The sequence below is a fragment of the Anopheles coustani genome, chromosome X (assembly GCF_943734705.1).
Source record: "Anopheles coustani chromosome X, idAnoCousDA_361_x.2, whole genome shotgun sequence".
Taxonomy (NCBI): domain Eukaryota; kingdom Metazoa; phylum Arthropoda; class Insecta; order Diptera; family Culicidae; genus Anopheles; species Anopheles coustani.
Genome location: NC_071290.1, coordinates 12,081,198 through 12,092,924, shown reverse-complemented (window position 1 = coordinate 12,092,924; position 11,727 = coordinate 12,081,198).

Genomic DNA, 11,727 nt, shown 5'->3' with positions numbered 1-11,727 from the left:
AAGCATAACAGTAATAACCAAAACTTTCAGTTTTTAAAGCAATAGTTGTGGCTGAAAATGAGAACATCCACATACGAAACTAGCACTAAACATTTTCAGTTTAATCTTGCGTGTACCTTTGATGTTTCCCGGTACTAGTTAATTGCGTATGATTGGAAATTGTTTTTTTTTCAATGTCAATGTAACACCAACTGTACGTATCTATTTAAGTATTTTTTTTTATGATTTTTTATTGTTCCAACTCGTAAGCAACAAGAAAAAAATACCCTCGATCAAAATTGGGGTTTCTTAGAACCTGCTTTGTTTTAAAACATGGACAAATTCATTTATAAGTTTACAATAATCTTTCAACATCAACTTATTAGTAGTAACTATTCTTTTTGAAGAAGGTTATCTTTTTGAAATGTTGATTCGAATTGATTGCTCAGTTAATAGCTCTGAGTGCAGTACAGGGTACCTACAACAGCTGCTGCCGTTTAGAAGTTGACCCTCACGTTGTGGCTTTTCCACCACTGCTACTTTAGACGCTTTACTAGTTCTGCAATCAATCAGCATTATAAAAGATGTCATAAAAGTAAAGCATATAAATAACGCATGATTTTATACTGTTAAACGTAGGGAATATTTGCCTTTTAGCAGCAGTTGAAAGTAAAAGTGACGTTCCAAAGTTGGAATGTTCCAAACTATCCAATTTGGCAGCTCTCACTGTTGGGCGATGTTGAAACACAATAGGGCACACAAGAAATCTTAAATTCTTACTACTTGAATCCTAGTGTATACTGTTTGTTTGTTAAGGGTACGGTTTCGAGATGGCATATCTGTGGATGGTCTTTTGTCTGCAGCATGCTGTCAACATGCCTGAAAGGACCTTAGACGTTACCCGTTAGACGTTCAAAAAACTCGTTGACTCGAACGTGACGCGAAAGTCAGGCACCGCCTGGCATGTGTGTCGCTAGAGCTTTCAAAACTCGCCGTTGGGAAGCCCTTTTCTGGTGGGCCGTCGCGCGTAGTGGTAGTCGACGGGGGTTGCCCAAGCCTATATCGGGCGCCCGGAGACCAGCGGCGGGACGCGGACGTACAAAACAAAACGTCACCAGCGCCTGGCCCGGGCAGGCGCAGAAAGTGGCGCGAGAAAAACAGTTCTGCCACCGTGCGAAGCGAAAAAATAGGGAAAAGCAACGAAAATAATAAAAACTCCCCCACACACACACAGGGCGCACACAGTGGTTAAAAATGTCGATCTGTCACCAGTTCGACGGGCTAGCGCTGGTTTGCGATGTTTGCCATCGATAAAATATCGCTGATTGGTGTTTACGAAGTAAGAAAACGGGTTGGAATTTTGCAGGAATCTGGTGTGTGCCTGGTGTCCATCTCTGGTGTACGGTGCTATATTCTTGCGTTCACCATCGAGGTCCGTGGAGCGTGACGTGCGACACCAGGTGGAGCAGGAGCAATGGCGTAGGCTCAGGTGCAAGGTTCGCAAGGTGGCAAGGAGTGTGTTCAGGAGTAGATGAAGGAACAGAGAGACGGCCGAGGGAGGGAGGGGGGGGGGGGAAGTCCAGTTTTGGACGGACCCCATTCGGCAGGGTGCAGTGCAGCGATCCCCCTTTTGCATCGATACGCCCTAGTGACTAATCTTGCCGTATCCTCAGCACACATCCAGGTGGCCAGGTGGTGCGCGTTAAAGCGAGCTCCGGAGCTCTGCGACTCTCCAGTCTCCGGGAAGCTCCAAAAGTAGTCCCCCCCCCCTCCCCTCCCCTCCTCATTGGCCCGATAGCTGTTCGAGCACGTAATCGGTTGTTTAACGGACGCAATCGATACATGTGGAAGGGGGGAAGTCGACTGTATGCAGGCATACCGCATCAGCCTGGAAGGGTTTTGATGGTTGGCTACAGTGGTGCCGTGGTGTACAACTCCAGCTTCGCAATCAACCGAACAATCGTCCAACAACAATAAATCGACCTGCCCAGCTGAATTGGCAAAACACTCATACCGTGAGGAGTCGCGTTCGTTCATCTGAATGCAAATTTTGCAACGGAGAAGTACCTCCCGCCTCCGCGTCCACTCTCTATAGGTGCCCACACACGTACCGCGGGCTTCACTGGGTTTGTGAGCGGGCTGCATGTGTGCGTATTGCAATCTTTTCATCCGTGCTGTAAACCGAAAACCCCAATGATGGGGCACCGAAGCCAGTGCGGGTTTTGTGCACCGATTCCACCGCGAACATGGGGTCCGCAACGTGACCCAAGCGTGGCTTCGTTGGAGTCGTCGGTGAAATCAACCTCAATCCCACGTCGCAAAAATGCAATCCTCCGAGCGTCGATGGCAGCTAATTAGTTGGTGCGTTTCATCCCAACAGCGACGTCCGGGGCAAAGCTTTTTCCCCCATCGAAAAGTTGGCCCCTCGCTTTTCCTGACAGGGCCCGGGGTGGGGGGGTTCCGGAGGACATGAATAAGCAATGGGTGACCGAGCGGAGGACGGGCACACACAAACTCACGCAGGCGGTGTCACGGTACATGCGCACACAGAGAAAGTGTACCGTATAAATAGAAATGTTGTGCTAAAAATAGTGTTTAATGGATGTTGTTATAAATTCCGTCTTTGTCCCCTTCGGTGGCACACACTGAAGCTTTCCAGCATCGCTTCGCTGCGAGAGCCCCCAGTTGGCGGTCAAGAGCGTGTGCCAATTTAATCATTCATAATCGTGCCCCATTTTGCTGCACCAAATCCATGTGTTTAGCCTGAGATTGCATCCCCCCTACAAACCCCAGTGGCTACGGGACTACGGCTTGCCCCAAATCCTTGAGCACCGAGTGGCTTCAGACTACAGTTTGTTCCGGGACTGTGGCTATTAAGTGCAAAGTGTAAATATGGTTTGGATTTGGTAGGTTGAGGACCTTTAAAAATACCCAGGGTAGTTGGTTCTACTTCAACAATGCACTGTCCAGGCTTCTAAGTGATTCCAAGGGTCGTCGTAGGTGAGGTCTGACCCTATATTTCATCAGCCCTTGCCGTCGCTAGGATGCATCCCATGGTGTCCATCCCGTCACGGACCTGCAACAACAACTGACAGCTGAGAAGCGACTCGAGTGCGAATCCCATATCCAGGTGTCAGCTGTTCAAAACTGGGCCAGCCAGTTGTGGGGTTTTACGATTCAAGGAAGCTGGATACGAATGCAGGAGAGTGGGAAGCTATTCAGGCTCAGGGAACTAGCGTGTGTGAGGGTACTGAACGGCATAAACCCAATTGCGGGCTGTAAATAGATCCTGGAGCCGGCTCGGGGCTACAATCAATCAAATTACCTTCCCGCAATATGCAATCGTCAACGTTTATTTCTACACCAGAGATGTGATTCCCCGCACCAAGTGATTGCCCCAATGTCTCCGGAGTGTCTAGTCGACGGAGAAAGATTTACATTTAAGTCGCCTGAAATGGTTAGCCATTACTAATACCCCCTCTTTTTGCACACATACACACATACACACGTACACACGTCTTATCTTGTCTCTCCACCAGCTATGGATGATAAGTTCTACGAAAGCAAGGCGTACATGAACGATGGATTCACGCACGGGTACTACTGGAAGACTGGCAAGCTCGAGATACACACAGAGAAACTCTTACCGCAAGGCTTCGAAGTGAACATGAATCATCACCACCAGCTGGGGGGAGGTTATGACCCGTCGGCGACTGGTGGCGGCGTTGGCGGTGGTGGCAGCGAATTGATGAACGGCTCGAGCACGGCCAAGGCAGCCATGGACACGGGCGCCGGCAGCTACTGGGGTCGACCGGGCGACTCGACGGCGACGGCGACCGGACTCACCGGAACGCTGGCCGGGCTGAAGGGCAAGATGGGCATGTTCGATTGCGGCCCAAGCGATACGGTTGGCGGTGGACACGACCTCGGCTACGACTACGACGGTGGTGGCGGCGGCCTCTATCGACCCGGGCCGGCCTATCTCCCGACCACCGGCGGAGGCAGCCAGCCGGACGTAACCAACGGGTCGTCACTTCCGAACGGCGTCGGCATGCGAACCGGCCGGAAGCTGCCCAATCCGACACGCAACGGCAAGCGCCAGCTGCCCCAGCCGCAGAAGAGCTCGTCCGTGCACGGCAGTGCCGACTTCCGGCTGAAGTCCCCCACCGTCCGGAAGCTGCCGATCCCGCAGCGGAACCTCAAAAGCGTCGGACCGCAGCAGCCACCGCTGCTCGACAACTTCAACATCGATCTGTCCGTCAAGGTGAGCACCAAGCCCCCCCCCCCCCCCCCATCCCGAACCTATTGCCCGTTTTCTCCGCCACCTTCTTTCTCTACTCCTCTGTTCCAACCCTGCCATTCCACCTTCTCTCTATCGCTCTCTCTCTCTATCTCTCTCTCTCTCTCCCTCAATCTCTCTTTATCCTCATCAAGCCATTTCGCAAGGCATCCACAACTCCACTAGTTTTTGGCGCACGCTGTATACTACTTGCTTCTTTTATTATGATTTGTTTTGCGTTTTGCGTTTCCTCCATCCGCTTCTCGCTACAGCAGCATCAACTCGTTCGACCCCCCAAACGCAAAGGCATTACAGAATCCATTTAACATACTAATCCATTTTCCTAGGCCTGTTCACACCTTATCACATAATAAACTAGCAATCACACACCGAGCCACACAAGTGCGGCCCCCCTCACAGCCAATGATTTATACATCTTCTTGTCGCCATCGATATCACGCATTTGCAATAAAGAAAACTAGCGAGATAGGAATAAGGAAAACGCAGGATGTACGGCAGGAGGTGCACCAGAACGTACGCAGAGCCTGATCTGAAGGAAAAAGCTAGAGAAATCACTTAACACTCATAATGGCAGTGAGCGCAAGTGCCGCAGTTAAAGTCAGTGGTATGTCTGTTGCCCGCCCGCTGAGAACAGGCGCTTTTCTAGAGTACATCCAGCAAAGGAGGATGGGAAGGAAGGGGGGGGGGTAATGGATGGCCCGGGAAGGAGGCGGATGTTGATGTAGCATCTCGTGCTGGAGAGGTTGACACCGTCTTCCTACCCTACCTGGGGGGGTTCGGCCTGGCACAGGCCTGGTTCCGAGGGGATAGGATGTAGGTTAGAAATCTGGTTAGAGCGTAGGCGTAGGTGAACCGTAGACACCCGGGTCCGTCACTCATCGCTTGTCGTTCGACCGACGAGGAGTACCGAACCCGAGGTGAGCAGTACCACAGTGACTACTACCAGTACTAATCGTGCGTGCGTGCCTCTAAGTATCATTTGAGCCTGTGCAACGTCTGTGCATCATCATTAACCCATTGCATTGGGCAGTTTTTTGTTTTGGAGCTGTTTCGTTTGTTCTCGTACACACTCCTTTTTTTTGTAACACCTTTCTCTTTCTCCCTCTCTCTCTCTCTCTCTGTCTCTCTGTCTCTCTCTGTCTGTCTGTATCACGCCCATTTGTCGTACATTTATCATCTCTGTTACCATTTTTAAGTTGTGGACATACGAAACACTAAGAACCAATTAGGGGAAACCTAGTCACGCGTGCAGTTAGCTACTAAGAGATGCTGTGTACTCATCAACCAGATAGCAGTCAACAAGTTTAGTTGTTTTTTTGTTGTTGTTTTGTCAAACGCACACAGCCGTACGTGGTCCGTCGGTCTGAACAATCACCCGGTGTCAGTAGCTCTAGAGTGCATACATTAGGCATTAGGCAGCCATTTTAACCCCAAAGGCCGGTTGGTTCGCGCAGTGTGTGAAGTGTATGCAATTCCTCCTAGTTGTCTCTCACAGTTTTGGATGACTTATCGCAAGAGTTCCAGATATGCCGCACCCAGTACTTCCTCTCTTGCCCGTTGCCGGGTATCTGCGACGCTCGCGCACGACTATAACGCTGATGTTCCTCGCTTTCTTCTCGCTCGCTTGTGCGTCGGTGCGTTACCGATGACTAAGTCGATCACGATCGCGTCTCCGAGGACACGGGATGTTCTTGCTCTCCATCCCCGTTCTTTTTGTTTGTGCTGTTGTTTGTTTGTTTGTTGTTCGGTGGATACTAACGTACTAACGTACTCGCTCATATAGTAATCGAACAGGGGTCCGGGACCTGCTGCGAAAAAAAACCCTCCCACCCACCCCCACCCCGAAATGTTGTCAAATGCCAAGTAAGAAGCGAAACCCTCCCCCCCCCCGCCAAGAAGAAGTGTGTGAGAGAGAGAGAAAGAGAACAAACGCATGTACTCCAAAAAAAAAGAAAACAGAAAAAAAAAACACTAGACAGAAACAGTTTTTCCCTTACTATTGCGTGTTGCTGCTGCTTCGGATATGTTTGCTATGTCTTGCGTTTCATATCCTCTTTTTGTGTAAACTCTGTGCCTCTCTTTCTTCCATTCTTCTTCTACCTCAGCCAAACTCTATCTGCAAAACTGTCAAATTAAATCTCTCTTTTTTGTCTCTATTTTAATAACATACTATTAATATCTCTTCCTTTCAAACAACAAAAAACAAAACCAAAAAAAAAAAACAAAAACAAAAACAAACGTCAACCAAAAACCGAAAACCGAAATAAAATGAAAACAAAAAACAAAAACCAAACAAAACTAACCAAAAACACCGCAAACCCGAAACCGACGTGTACCCGTGTCACCCGATGCTGCGGCCAAATTCGGTGTTTTTGACACACACACACACACATACACAAACATGCAACACACACACACACAAACACACACACACGTACGCGCGCACAAAAAAAAAACACGCACTCCTCTCTTCCCCAAAAAACCGGGTTTCTCCGGCGTCGGCGGTGCCCCCCCAGGCGAGAAAGAGCATTTCCGGTCCGATCGACGACGACAGCCTCAAGCGGCTGAACTCGAACATTTTCGGCAACTCGATCAACTACTTTTGCGATCTGTCCCAGAACAAGGAGAACTTTATCACCACCTCGTCGTTCTACGTGAACGACGACGATACGGACGATTACTGCTACAGTGACTTTTTCATGACCTCATCGATCACGCTGTCGAGTAGAAAGATCAAGAAACTGCCGAAAATTCAGAACATTGCTAACCATCCCAGATCATCCCAGTCGATGTCTTTTATCGCAGCGGACGTTAACGCAGCATACCGGAACTTCTCGCTGGTGGCGGAAGCGCCATACAACGACGCGACCTCGCAGCAGCACCAGCAGCAGCAGCAGCAGAATCACCAGCTGTCGTCGGGCCAGCAGGCGTTGACTTACTATCCGGAGCTGGACGAGTACGGTAGCGGGGCGACTACCGATAGGCGGCTGTTGCCTGCTGGCAGGCACGACGCGTACAGCGACTCGAACTCCACGCACAGCATGTCGTACGGTGGGAGTAGCGGCAGGAAACAGTCCCCCTATAGCGGCGGCGGGTCCGGACAGTCCGGTAGTAATGCGTTTTGCAATCACAATCCCATCTACAGCGACCAGCTGGACAACAACAACAGCACCAACGTGGGCGCACTGATGCTGCTGAACGGCGAACTGGGCAAATCGGCGACAACCGGCACGAAAAAGCAGCTGCCGGTGATTCAGCCCCCGAGCAGTGGTGGTGGTGGTCATGAATCGCTCGGCTATCCCTACAAGCCGCAGCTGTATCCGACCAGCAGCAGCAGCGGTGGTGCGACGAGTGGTGGTAGGGACGAGCTGGGCGGTCCATCTTCGCTGCAGAATGGCTACGGGAAGGACCTGCAGGGGTACACATCCTCCGGCGGTCTGTATGACGCCGGCCCGGGTGAAATGTCGAGCAAGCGGCCGACGCTGATGAACGACCGCGTGACGGCGCTGAAGAGCCGAAGCCGCAGCAGCACACCGGTGTCGAGTAGTGGGGGCTCGAGCAGCCGGAGCGACTACAGTACCGCCAGCAAGCAGCAGTCGGCGTACGACAGCGCCTACCAGGGCTACGACGCCATGAATCATGTGACCGCCTGCACGGGCTCGGTGGCGTCCTCTAGTGGCGGCAGCGTCTACACCAGCTCGATGGGAGGTGCCTACGGGAGCAGCGCGGCGTCTAGTAGCGTCGGTGGGTACGGGACCACGACGACCACTACCACACCGAAGCTGCTGCCCAAGCCGGTGCCGAGCAGTGGCGGTTCGTCGCACAAGTCGTCGTCGAGCAACTATCTGGCAAGCCCGGACAAAAAGCCGTCACTCCGGAGATCCCCCGACCGGGTGGCGGAGAACATGTACTACGACGACCATGCGGACTCGTTCCTGATGGCTTCCACGGATCAGGCGCACCAGAAGGACGCGTACGGTGGCACCGGAGCGGGCGATGAACCGCGTCGGAGTTCGTACGATCAGCACCGCAACGACCGGGCGCCCTACGATCTGATGGATGACGTGAGCGAATCGTTCGGTGGCACGTACGACGACGACCACTACCCCGACGATGACCACCTACCGATGGATACCTCCAGCACGCACTCGTCCAAGAAGCTGCCGAAAGTTGGCCACGGCTCCGATGGCATCTCCAAGAAGCAGCTCCACTTCTTCGACGAACGGGAGGAGTGCTTCGACGAGGAGCTGGAGGAGCTGGAGCAGGCAAACGCTGCCAAGCAGCAACAGCAGCAGCAGCAGCAGCAGCAGCAACAGCAGCAACAGGGACAGCAACAGGGGCAGCAACCGGGCCAGCAGCAGCAGCAGGGTCAACAGCAGCAGCAGTCGACGAACGGCACGGCCGGCAGTGGCGTACTGCCCGGTGCCTCTGCCAGTACCAACGCCCTGCTCGAGCACGGCTACGACGTGAAGGCGGACAAGCTGGACCAGCTGAACGGCGTCACCGGGAGCGGAGCGAACGGGGCCGGCGGGGCTGGCCTTACACCCGGCACTGGCGCTCCCGGCGACGGTGCCATCGTCACGGACATCTCGAAGGACATCACGCAACAGCAGGGTAAGCGCGAGAACTTCAACGCCCGCGACAAATGGCTGTGGGCCTACGACCAGATCATAAACGTGAGTATGCGCTTTGGTCCAGGAAATGGACGAGCCTTTCATTCTTTAACATTACATTACGAGGTGAATCTCTTGAGAGCTGGTGGACGGTGTATGTAACAGAGGTTTCAACTTCGGATGCTCCGCCGTATGCCATATCATAACGCAGATAACCCCATCCGATTCTGTCGATGTTGTTTGTATTAATCATCACTGCTGAGTAGATCCACCCACGCGATTACTAACTGCGAGCACTATCGTTTAATTTGAGCTTGCATTTTATAACAGGCCTCTAGTACTCTGCTCAATATAAATGGAAGATATGTGTCAAGGTAAGCCCCCAAATTTATTGAAATCTGTCAATTGTCAACTTCTGAATATCGTAAAATGTTCTAAACTAGTATCTTATATTACATCCAAGAACCTGCACATCCATCCCTCCAACGTTTGTTGTGACATTTACTGACATTTCTTCTGTTAGATACTGTCTAACGAATAGCAACGTAATGGAAAGAGTTTACATATCGCAGCCAATGTTTAAAGGAAGCTTAACGGCTTGTTAAACCAGCCAACTAAACTGAGTGCCTGTGCATGTTTAAGTGCTCAGAATTTATTTGATAAAAGAGGATGTCATTTGGAGGAGGAGGTTGTTCATATTTTATATCATCAGTCTCACAAAACGTTCAATCCTATGCGGGTGTAACGGCAAATGAACCGTCGTTGATGTTTGTGCCTTCATGGTTTTAATTAAATCAACTGGCATAATGGCAAACGTGTTTTGCGGGAACATCGAACACTGCACGAAGATGGCGAGTTTATTGAGCTGAGCTGATACACCGTTCGGTCGAGCAATGTTTATGAAATATAGATTACTGGACGTTTTGTCTGATGTTATCTGATTTGAAGGCATCCCAGTGTGTACTTCATTGCCCTCCTGCCGTCCTTCTCCGGTCTCACTCTCTCTCGCTCTCTTTCCGTCTCCAAGACCTTCAGTTCTTGGACTATTTTTCCCATCCTTCATGACCTGTTGATGGTGTTGCGCTTGCGTTGAAAAAATTGATTTTCCCTCCCGTCTCTTTGCAAGAATCAGCGTTGACGGAGCAGCTCCGTTGATGGGACGGCTTTTTTGGGGTGGCTGGAAACTCCGCAACACACGGAAGCACGCAAGTACAAACGGGGGTAGAGCGCACGGGGCGACGGGGATAGCTTTAAGCGCAAGTTTTTCATCCCACACCGCACGACGCAAAGAACCAGCACGCTCGGTTCGGTCGGCGAGCTCAGTCGAACGTTGGCGAACGCTCGGGAAAGCTTTCCCGAGGTCTGCCTCCGGTGCGAAGGATTTGGCGTGAGTGCTGGCGTTTGCTCCAGGTTCAGTGGCATCGTGCTGGCAAGTGCCACTTGGGGGCACAACCAGGCCCCCTTTTTTGCTCCGTTTTGGCGTATAGCCGTGTACACCGCCTCGTCTGCCACGAGACAGACTATTTGGTGTTTGTACTGAACGCGGAGGTGCAAATATCAGTGCATAATTTACGTTCCCCGTGAGCTGGCGGCGATGTATCGCTACCTCTCCGAGTCCAACACGTCGGTGTAGTCTGCTCGGTAACTGCCACCGTGGGTGTCACGGTTACAAAGCGTAGTGCCTACTGGTGATACCCTTCTTGTGCATTCTTATGTGTGTGTTTGTGTGCGTTTGTATGTGTTCTGATAAAGGGCACACATATGCTACCCGTTTTGGCTCGGGTTTGGCGGAGGAACTCCCGCGGAAGTCTTGAAGGTACACGTCCTACGAGGATGGTGGTGGCGTGATGGCGTTGACCAGACTGTCTACCTTACGCGCTGTCAGGCTACCCTTCAGGAAACGGGGATACTCCACACATTCCCCAGCACCTACGCTCCGATTAGAACCTTGGCACGGGCCTTACTTCCCCAGCAGTGCAGATAGGACGTGCTCTAAATTCTGAGGAGATTCATTGCCGTTTTTTGTGGTGTCGTTCGATAACCGCTCAAGCAATTTACCATATTTTTAACAGCGAACGTAGCACCCATGGGGGCCATCAGTACGCATGGTGTTTGGTAATCTGTTTCTCGTTATTTCCAGTTTAGTTTCGCGTGTGCTTACCTCCGTTTTTCTTCGATAAGAAGGAGCGTGACTGCTAACGTTGGCTTACAGAGTAGGAGAGAGTGAGAGAGGGAGATAGGGTACTTAAAAAAGAGCTACTGAGAAAAAGTGTGTGTGTGTGAGAGGGAGAGTCCAAAAGCTCATATAGCGCTTGAAGGACAGTCAATAGTGTCCTTTAGTGGACTACAAACAGTGAGAATTGGAGAATATATGCACTAGAATTTAAATGAGGTTATAGACAAATGGAGTGTGCGTAGGGCGTAATGAAAAACAAAAAAACCATGCACCTAACAATGCGAGATGATGCGAGAAGGAGTGATCGATGAAGCGAGAGAGATGCTGTAGGTGAGAGAGAGAGAGAGTGGAATATTGAGGAATCCTTAAAAAAAGTATATTGAGTTACGGTGCATGGAGAAAACGTCAGGACGAAAATAGATTCCGACTACTACTGACTCGACGGGCTGAGAGTGCGGGCACGATAAGAGAGATAAAGGTAGCAGACAAAAGAGCGCTTATAAGAGTGTCCTGTTTGCTGCGAGATTAAAACCTCCGCTGGGATTGGGGCAATGATGGGGGGGAAATAAGATGGAGAACAACGTAGCATCGTACCAACAGAAAAGTTGCTACTTCAAACTGGCTAAAAACAGTTTTTTGACGAAGGTTTCGGCAGGCAG